Source organism: Pecten maximus, unplaced genomic scaffold, assembly GCF_902652985.1.
Source record: "Pecten maximus unplaced genomic scaffold, xPecMax1.1, whole genome shotgun sequence".
Classification (NCBI taxonomy): Eukaryota; Metazoa; Mollusca; class Bivalvia; order Pectinida; family Pectinidae; genus Pecten; species Pecten maximus.
The window spans coordinates 1-9,781 of NW_022981227.1; the positions used below are offsets into that span (position 1 = coordinate 1).

Sequence of the window (9,781 nt, forward strand, 5' to 3'; positions counted from 1 at the left end):
TAACCCCTGAGTTCATCTAAACTTTCATTCTATTTACTTATCAGTTATGACTGATCTGTCGGTTTTACCATTCACCGTTTTGAAATATTTTGGGAATGGTTTGAAATGTTTCAAAATAACCAGCATTTTTAGGCAATGCGAGATTCCTTAGAGTGCTCAGCAGGTATTTCTCTAAAAGTTAATCCAGGAGTTATAAAACATATCCAACAAAAACATCAGAGCATAACACCGCCGTCACCATGATGGAAAGGACAGGATTCGCAATCTATATTTGCAGGAAGAACTAGTTTGTTAACACTAAAGAGATATGAGTGGAGATGAAAGCTTAATAGCATTAACACCCTTACCAGGCTCTCACATACAGCATTAACACATATATACCAGGCCCTCACATATAGACTATCATTTCTAACAAAAATATGTCACAGAATCACAGAATACAGATAGTGTTATATGTAAATAATTTGTATATTATAGTTAAACTGGAAAAATAATATAGACAAGTTAGTACATTCCCTAACCACTACCATGATGTACACCTGTACGTATAGGTAAACGTAAGTATAGTCCCGATCCATTATACAGACATTCGAGTGTTAATGTGATATTTGGCTGTACGTGTATTAGTAGTGGAAGTAGTATACTTCTAGTCGAATTAATGCACAAACTTACCCTTAAAACGTTTCTTATCTACAATTGTAAATAAAAACACACATGCAGAAAAACTCAAATGTTAGAAACAAAACATAATGAATACTACAGTGGTTAAGAAACTGATCACAAAGGATGATACATTTCAAACAACACGTTAAAAAAAAAGAAATCTACAGTAATACAATCTGATAGACTTAATATATATAATAATATAGGTGATAGTCAGGCTCCAACTTTAGCATATCTCATTCATGTTTTTATTTATTGTTTAGGAAGGTCACGGTCAATTAATTCAGTGATTAATATTTTTGATTTCCCTGTACCTAAAAGCAAAGCCTGGAATGAAGAAAAGGGTGAAGTGATGGGCAAAAATAGGAAGCAGATGAAATCTGGCTGTGCAGTTTGAAGCCCAAAAGCTTTTCTTGATTAAGGAGGTATATTTTCTTATCTCTCATTGGAATCATTGTTACTGGAACTATGCCTGTCTTCAAATTCATTTTTACTCAATGTAATTTTGTTTCTGTATGGAATCTCTATTAAAACTAGAACTGTCGCCAGGATGGCTGACTAATACCCCCGCAATCTACACGAGTCAATGGTGAATTTGAACTCTTAATTAGAGGCTAACTAAGATAACCCAGTAATATAGTGACCAGTTGCCATAGCAACCATATTTTCAGAAAAAGAAAGTGGCATGCACATCCCCACATGGTCCTCTATATTTGTGTGAAGTTTCATTGAAATCGGCCCTTCGGTTTAGGAGGAGTTGTCCGGACAAACTTAAAGTTATGGTTCTTATCAGAAAACCTGTTTATAGTGACCAGTTGCCATAGCAACCATAATTTTGAGAAAAAGAAAGTGGCATGCACATCCCCACATGGTCCTCTATTTTTGTGTGAAGTTTCATTGAAATCGGCCCTTCAGTTTAGGAGGAGTTGTCCGGACAAACTTAAAGTTATGGTTCTTATCAGAAAACCTGTTTATAGTGACCAGTTGCCTTAGCAACCATAATTTTGAGAAAAAGAAAGTGGCATGCACATCTACACATGATCATTAATATGTGTGTGAACCTTCATTGGAATCGGCCCATCAGTTTAGGAGGAGTTGTCCGGACAAAATGTGTCTACAGACAGACGGACGGACAGACAACCTGATTCCAGTATACCCCCCCCTAACTTCGTTGCGGGGTATAATCACTTGATGAATTATATTATCATTCAACAACAATATCTGACCTTGGTCCATGATCATTACTTTACATGCTGAGGTGAACTTTCTATTGGCCAATTAGCATGGATTGTACCCAGAAAATTTAGCTGGAACATTATTTTATGGTTGAAATATAACATCATAAATGGCTTAATTCTAAATCAAACATTGAATTGTTAGCCAATCAAGGTGAAAGTGTGGTGATGGGATTTTTTTTAGATAATAAATAAAAAAAGACAAAAATGATAAATATCTTCATTTTTTTCAGGCTGTAGGGTTTTATCCTGGAGTTCTCTATGATTTTTTTTGATGCCTTAATAATGCAAATAAGTTGGCATTTGGTAAAAGATGAGCAGAAATGTGTAAAAAAAGGTGTGCAAAGAAGTTTTCTGGAGTTACCTCCCTTGAGGTGATGTGCGATGACATGAACCACTACATTTGACAAAAGTTTACCTGGCTTCAGCTCAAGTATGGGCAGAGGTTGAACTGTTAACACATCAATAGATCAAATTATCCTCAGGTACAAACACAAGGGCTACCAACAGTGTACAGCAACTCTACTAAAAGGTTTATTATTATAGTAACAGGGAATTTATAGAGTTGTAAACATTTAATGACACCTGCTGACTGTTGAAATCCTGGGGTCTGAAGGGTGTTTCTTCCCTCTTTCAAATTACTTGGTCTCTGCTGAGGTATCTCACAGAGAGGTATATTCAATACTAGAAATCTCACATGATATTGTGGAACATTTTATAGGTTCAAGGACCTTTTCACCTCACTTAACATTAACCAATCAAAAACTCGGATGCACCAAGACATGATTTTATTTGTCCAAAGTAGCACCAGATAATTATTTATAATATTACAATATCATGTGATGTTAATCACAGCTTAAATATTACATAATTTTAACCTTCCTTTCATTCCCAGATTCCCTGTGTTAGAGACTTTACCAAGTCATGTCTGGTAATAAGCCCACACATGCCCTACGCCATTTAATTGCCCTTTAATAAGCCCACCATGCCCTACATCAGTTGATTGCCCTTTAATAAGCCCACCATGCCCTACGTCAGTTGATTGCCCTTTAATAAGCCCACCATGCCCTACGTCAGCTGATTGCCCTTTAATAAGCCCACCATGCCCTACATCAGTTGATTGCCCTTTAATAAGCCCACCATGCCCTACATCAGCTGATTGCCCTTTAATAAGCCCACCATGCCCTACATCAGCTGATTGCCCTTTAATAAGCCCACCATGCCCTGCGTCAGTTGATTGCCCTTTAATAAGCCCACCATGCCCTACATCAGTTGATTGCCCTTTAATATGCCCACCAAGCCCTACATCAGTTGATTGCTCTTTAATAAACCCACCATGCCCTACATCAGCTGATTGCTCTTTAATAAACCCACCATGCCCTATGTCAGTTGACTGCCCTTTAATAAACCCACCATGCCCTATGTCAGTTGAGTGCCCTGTAATAAGCCCACCATGCCCTACATCAGCTGACTGCCCTGTAATAAACCACCATGCTCTACGTCAGCTGATTGCCCTGTAATAAGCCCACCAAGCCCTACATCAGTTGATTGCCCTTCAATAAGCCCACCATGCCCTACATCAGTTGATTGCCCTGTAATAAGCCCACCATGCCCTACATCAGCTGATTGCCCTGTAATAAGCCCACCATGCCCTATGTCAGTTGAGTGCCCTTTAATAAGCCCACCATGCCCTACGTCAGCTGATTGCCCTTTAATAAGCCCACCCCTAATTAGAATCAAAGTACAATGTCTCTCTGGGCTTACTACAGGATAAATGAAATGTATACAAGTTTAGATTAGTGGGCACAATTTCAGGGTACAGGTGATAATACGTGGTAGTCATCATACCATGAGAGCGACCCAATACTTTTCTAATTTTGTAAAACATATAAATTTTGTATATAAACTTCATGCAAAAAATGATAAATAATGAGTAAAAATAAATAAAAAAGTAAGTCCAAAATGTTAAAAAAAAAGAAAAGATGTATTCCACAAAATTTTTCACTTCGACTCCAGAAATAGTTTACCCCCAAAACAACCCTGAAACCAAATATCAGAACCCTAGTACACTTATAAAGGAGTTTACTGATTTACTAATTTCAACACCAAAAACTTAATATTTAGAATACAACGCTGATATTGACGCCAATGTTGGGGTATACCATCTTTGAACTATGAAGTGACATATATCTTGATATCAATACTTCTTTCTTTTTATATCTAAAGTTAAAATGATTATTACCGATACTATCAGCAATCTATTATTGAGGTGAAGTGGTTCTATTCTTACCAAATCACAACTACAAAGTAACACACAGTACATGGTATATTGTGCAGGATAGTATAAATACAGTATATATAGTATATCACATCTAACAAGCAAATCTATACAAGCTGGGGCGGTATCTAGGCTTAAAAAGGGGATAACTCTCACCTTCTTTGACAGGTTCAGCTAACACTGAGGAGTTCTTCAGAGACGCCTTGCTGTCACTCTTCCTGCCAAAGTTGGGAAGTGATGACGACCTACAAAACATCATTACAACTGTCTTAATTCAACTTTATCGTGTCTGTCTCAAATCAACCTCATCACATCCGTCTCAAATCAAACTCATCACATTCGTCTCAAATCAGCCTCATCACAACTGTCTCAAATCAACTTCATCACAACTTTCTCAAATCAACCTCATCAAAACTGTCTCAAATCAACCTCATCACTACTATCTTAAATCAACTTTATCACGTCTGTCTCTCAAATCAACCTCATCACATTCGTCTCAAATCAACCTCATCACATTCGTCTCAAATCAACCTCATCACATTCGTCTCAAATCAACCTCATCACATTCGTCTCAAATCAACCTCATCACAACTGTATCTCAAATCAACCTCATCACAACTGTCTCAAATCAACCTCATCACAACTGTCTCAAATCAACCTCATCACAACTGTCTCAAATCAACCTCATCACAACTGTCTCAAATCAACTTCATCACAACTGTCTCAAATCAACCTCATCACATTCGTCTCAAAACTGTCTCAAATCAACCTCATCACAACTGTCTTAAATCAACTTCATCACCTCTGTCTGAAATCAACCTCATCACAACTGTCTCAAATCAACCTCATCACAACTGCCTCAAATCAACCCCATCACATTCGTCTCAAATTAACCTCATCACAACTTTCTCAAATCAACCTCATCACAACTGTCTCAAATCAACTCATCACTACTGTCTCAAATCAACCTCATCAAAACTGTTTCAAATCAACCTCATCAAAACTGTCTCAAATCAACCTCATCACATTCGTCTCAAATCAACCTCATCACAACTGTCTCAAATCAACCTCATCACAACTGTCTCAAATCAACCTCATCACATTCGTCTCAAATCAACCTCATCACATTCGTCTCAAATCAACTTCATCACAACATTCTCAAATCAACCTCATCAAAACTGTCTCAAATCAACCTCATCAAAACTGTCTCAAATCAACCTCATCAAAACTGTCTCAAATCAACTTCATCACAACTTTCTCAAATCAACCTCATCACATTCGCCTAAAATTAACCTACGATTTGTTGAAGAAATCTTTCTTTTGTTTCCACATTTGTAGTGAGATTGTAAAAAGTACCTGGAGAATGCTGGTTCGTTCCTGTTGATTCCGTCACTGTTACTGTACGCCTCGTTCTGACACTTCCCACTGTAAATAACAAGATGATCAATAAGAGTAAGTGAGGATAGATCCAACATCGGTTCAGTTATATGTCGGTAGGTCGTTAGTCCCTCGCCTGGATACCCGAAGGTATGCAGGGTGATTAAAGAAAAGAGACTAAAGAGATGAGTAGGGGTCAAATCAACAGGAAATGGAGACCTTGATGGTTTATCTATTTATTAGTCAACCAGTTTCGCACGAGATTTTGCTTCCACAGGACATACAAAATACAGGTTTTTGGCTCCTAAAGTACTAACAATGAGAATATCACTTTGGTTACCAACTATCATATAATACTGCATTATTAGTGACATCCTCCATAAAGAATGTTACTCGATCTATACAGAAACTGAATATGATACACTAGTATTACCACTAAAATATATTACATAGTTCTACATGTTGTGAAGAAATATTTTACTTATTAAGTTTTTTTTTGTTATTGTGTTTCACATCCACAGCAGCTATTCTTGATCATCAATTTACTTCATCTAAACAGATGATAAATATCAACATAAAACATCAAAACTAAATCACACAAAATTGAAGTCTACAGTATATTATCATTAGGATCCAGGTGTCCACTTACCTGAACCTGAACTTTGACCCTCGTGAGAACAATGACCCTCCTGACCTCAGCTTTGGCGGGTTGTCAGAATTGGGCAACCTGGGAGAAACAAATTGAGGTGTTTTGATTTTTTTCTCCCCCAAAATAACAAAAAAAAAAGTACATGACACCTGTTAATAAAAAAATCTAAGAAACAGAGTAAGACAAAATTGTCTTCAAAATTAGAAATCTTTAACAATTTCATTGTCTGCTTTGACCGTGTTTTTTTTAAAATCCAATACCTCTCTCTCTCTCTCTCCAAAAAGATGAATCTGAATTAATTATGGAAATAATGCTTCTGCTCTGCTATATTTAACATCAGTTTATTCCAATTTTGATTTACTTGACAACCCTTCTAGATTTGACTTTCATGACAACCCGTCTAGATTTGACTTTCATGACAACCCTTCTAGATTTGATTTTCATGACAACCCTTCTAGATCTGACTTTCATGACTACCCTTCTAGATTTGACTTTCATGACAACCCTTCTAGATTTGACTTTCATGACAACCCTTCTAGATTTGACTTTCATGACAACCCTTCTAGATTTGACTTTCATGACAACCCTTCTAGATTTGATTTTCATGACAACCCTTCTAGATTTGATTTCCATGACTACGTACCCTTCTAGATTTGATTTCCATGACTACCCTTCTAGATTTGATTTCCATGACTACCCTTCTAGATTTAATTTCCATGACAACCCTTCCAGATTTCATTTTCCTGACTACCCTTCTAGATTTGATTTCCATGACAATTACCCCTTCTAGATTTGATTTCCATGACTACCTTTCTATTTCCTGACAAGTTCTACCATTCAAGGTTTCAAAACTTTTGGCCCCCTGACATCACTGTCAAATCCTAGAAGGACATAACAGCTGTAGTTATATATTAATGATTTAACAGGATCTGTAGTTCATATTTAAGGTGTTAATCCCTCAAGTGTGTATATTGTACATTTCCTTTACCTATAAATACTCATTAACACATTTTCTTATAAATAATGGCTCATTTTGAAAACCTCACAATACATATAGTACATAATTACATCAGTAGAAAGACATGTCTTAACCTCCATACCATTATTTATGTTGTTTAACTTTTTCAGAAACACCTGTTAATATAGAGTTAAGTTGGGACAACCCTACTGTGGAGGGTAAGATGCATCACACAGGAACATCCTCTCCTACATGAAGCAGTCCAATAGGATTCAAGCATTTAACAATCTGTTCCAATAAAACCTGACAGTACAGATGAAAACTTAGTGATCTTTAACAACCCAACTGTATATATACAACATTTTACATTGTTAAACATCGGACAAGATTTACGACACATCAGATTCAGAGATGGATCAGGTGTTTACCACATAAACATTTAATGTCCATATGTGGAGTTAGAAAATATATCTACAGATGGTTTCCACGGAACATTAAGGCCCGTGTCAGAACTCAATTATCAACGGTAAAATAATGTTTGTCGAGCTGCTGTAAGTACTATTGTGGGAATTGAATATCAATACTCAGAAGTTTGTGTGGGGCAATACATCTACCAAATTACATTTGATATGGGACTGTCAGAATCAACAGACAACACCGAGAAAGTTAGAACCAGACCAGGACAATTTCAACACTAAATTCTTGATATTGATTCTACCAATAAACATTCACATAGATCACAGATTATTTTCTGCGTAATACAAGCATCGGGAGGAAATGGTTGTACATCAATACCATAGCAACAAACAACAAAATATCATTTCACTATCCACTTTTTTTCTAGATCTCTAATTGATTTATCAAACTCATAAGTTATACAATTATCTATTCAAATTAACTAAAGAGTATCTTTCATTTTAATGAAAAAATCTTTGTTGAGCATAAACAAATTTAATGAATGTACAATGTACTTGATAATTCTTGGATTGGAATTTCCATGGGCAGGATAGCGTAGCTTTCAAGCCTAAATTCTCCCTTTGACAAACTCCTTTTGAGTATATAACTACTGAGTTTTAACTGATTCTTCTTTGGGACAAATTGAATTTTCAATACTATACAAAAAGATTACTGATAAATGTCTAGGGTGAAAAATCAAAGAGTCCATCCCAAATGTGGAAGGTTGGCAAGTATGATTCAATAGTAATATTTTTCCTACAACATTTAGAATATTCCGAATGGATAGATCCCCGACTGTGAAAAGTGGGTTTCTATATATAGTCAGAGTGGTATTACTCACGTAAAGAATAACTGTTGTTCCACAGCACATCTCCATAGGTATTTACATGCCCCGACTGTCTGGCACTTGTAGCCGATTGGTTGCTGCTTCTGTCAATCATTAAAAATCAAACATGGGGTTTATTATTATAAATAAAACTTAATCACCCAACGTCTTAGCCATCCAATGTCTTAACCACATAATGTCTTAATCCTCCAATGTCTTAATCCCCAATGTCTTTATCCCCCAATATCTTAATCCCCCAATGTCTTAATCCCCCAATGTCTTTATCCCCCAATGTCTTAATCACCCAACATTTGAATCCCTCAATGTGTTAATCACCCAACATCTTAGTCACCCAGCATCTTAATCCTCCAATGTCTTAACTTCCCAATGTTTCAATTAACCACCCAATGTCTTAACCACCCAATGTCTTAATCACCCAATAAAATCCCTGTAGATGTATTTTATTTTGGACGAAGGGTACCAATATTTGATTCTTGTAAATGTAATCCTTCTCAATGCAATGGTTCTTATCCTGTACTAGAATAATGACATTTGTAAAATTTTAAATGGTTATAATTTCAAATCACTGTAAGAAATTTTGAGAATTAACGCTAAAGATTTACTGAAATTGCACCAATTTTATTATATTTAGCATAAATTTAAATCACAAATACAAAATGGGCATACCTGAAAAGTAAATTGTGTATATTGATTAAGTCATAAACAATGAACTCAATATTCAACTACAGTACATGGTACCACCAGCTTGTGGCTCTTAACTAAGAAGAGTCTATGTAAGGTGATTTATTAACGAGTGTCTATAATTGTTAACAAGATTGTCTTCACTTTTCAGTAGCATATCAAAAAAACACACCATCATTGACAAATATGTCACAATAAAAACAAGAGATCCCAGAGGGATCTTGGCGCCCACCATTGAATGATCTTTATAGGTTCCATGTCAGATTGATCTTTTCTCTACTTTTCCCTTCCTCTAAGTCTTACTAATCTGTGTAAATTCAGAAACAGCCCTCTAATACTTTTCAAACAAGGGGAACCTATAATAAAATTTAAGATTTAGCGATAATGGCTGTCTGTCGGCCATGTTGTTTTCAGATTGGTCCCAAAATGCAACACCAGGGACCAAGGAGAACCTACATATGAAATTTGAGAAAGATCCCTTCAGTAACTTCTGTAAAATAGCGATAACAAACTTCAATTGTCAAAATACAAGATGGCTGCCTGTTGGCCAGGTTGTTTTCTGATTGGTCTCAAAATCCAATATGCATAACTAGGCACAGAGGGCAACCTACATATGAAATTTGAGAAAGATCCCTTC

General features: G+C 36.2%; 1 long non-coding RNA gene across 2 annotated transcripts; it reads right to left on the reverse strand.

The window, feature by feature from the left end:
- Positions 1 to 671: 671 nt before the first annotated feature.
- On the reverse strand, positions 672 to 9,326 carry LOC117319965. 2 transcript variants are annotated; one of them, XR_004530883.1, is made up of 5 exons: positions 8,458 to 9,326; positions 6,203 to 6,280; positions 5,533 to 5,601; positions 4,333 to 4,421; positions 672 to 690 (listed from the first exon to the last, which is right to left on the reverse strand). It is a non-coding gene; the product is annotated as an uncharacterized LOC117319965 (long non-coding RNA). The 2 variants fall into 2 exon arrangements; XR_004530882.1 differs by lacking the exon at positions 672 to 690 and adding an exon at positions 1,889 to 2,349.
- Positions 9,327 to 9,781: the final 455 nt, after the last annotated feature.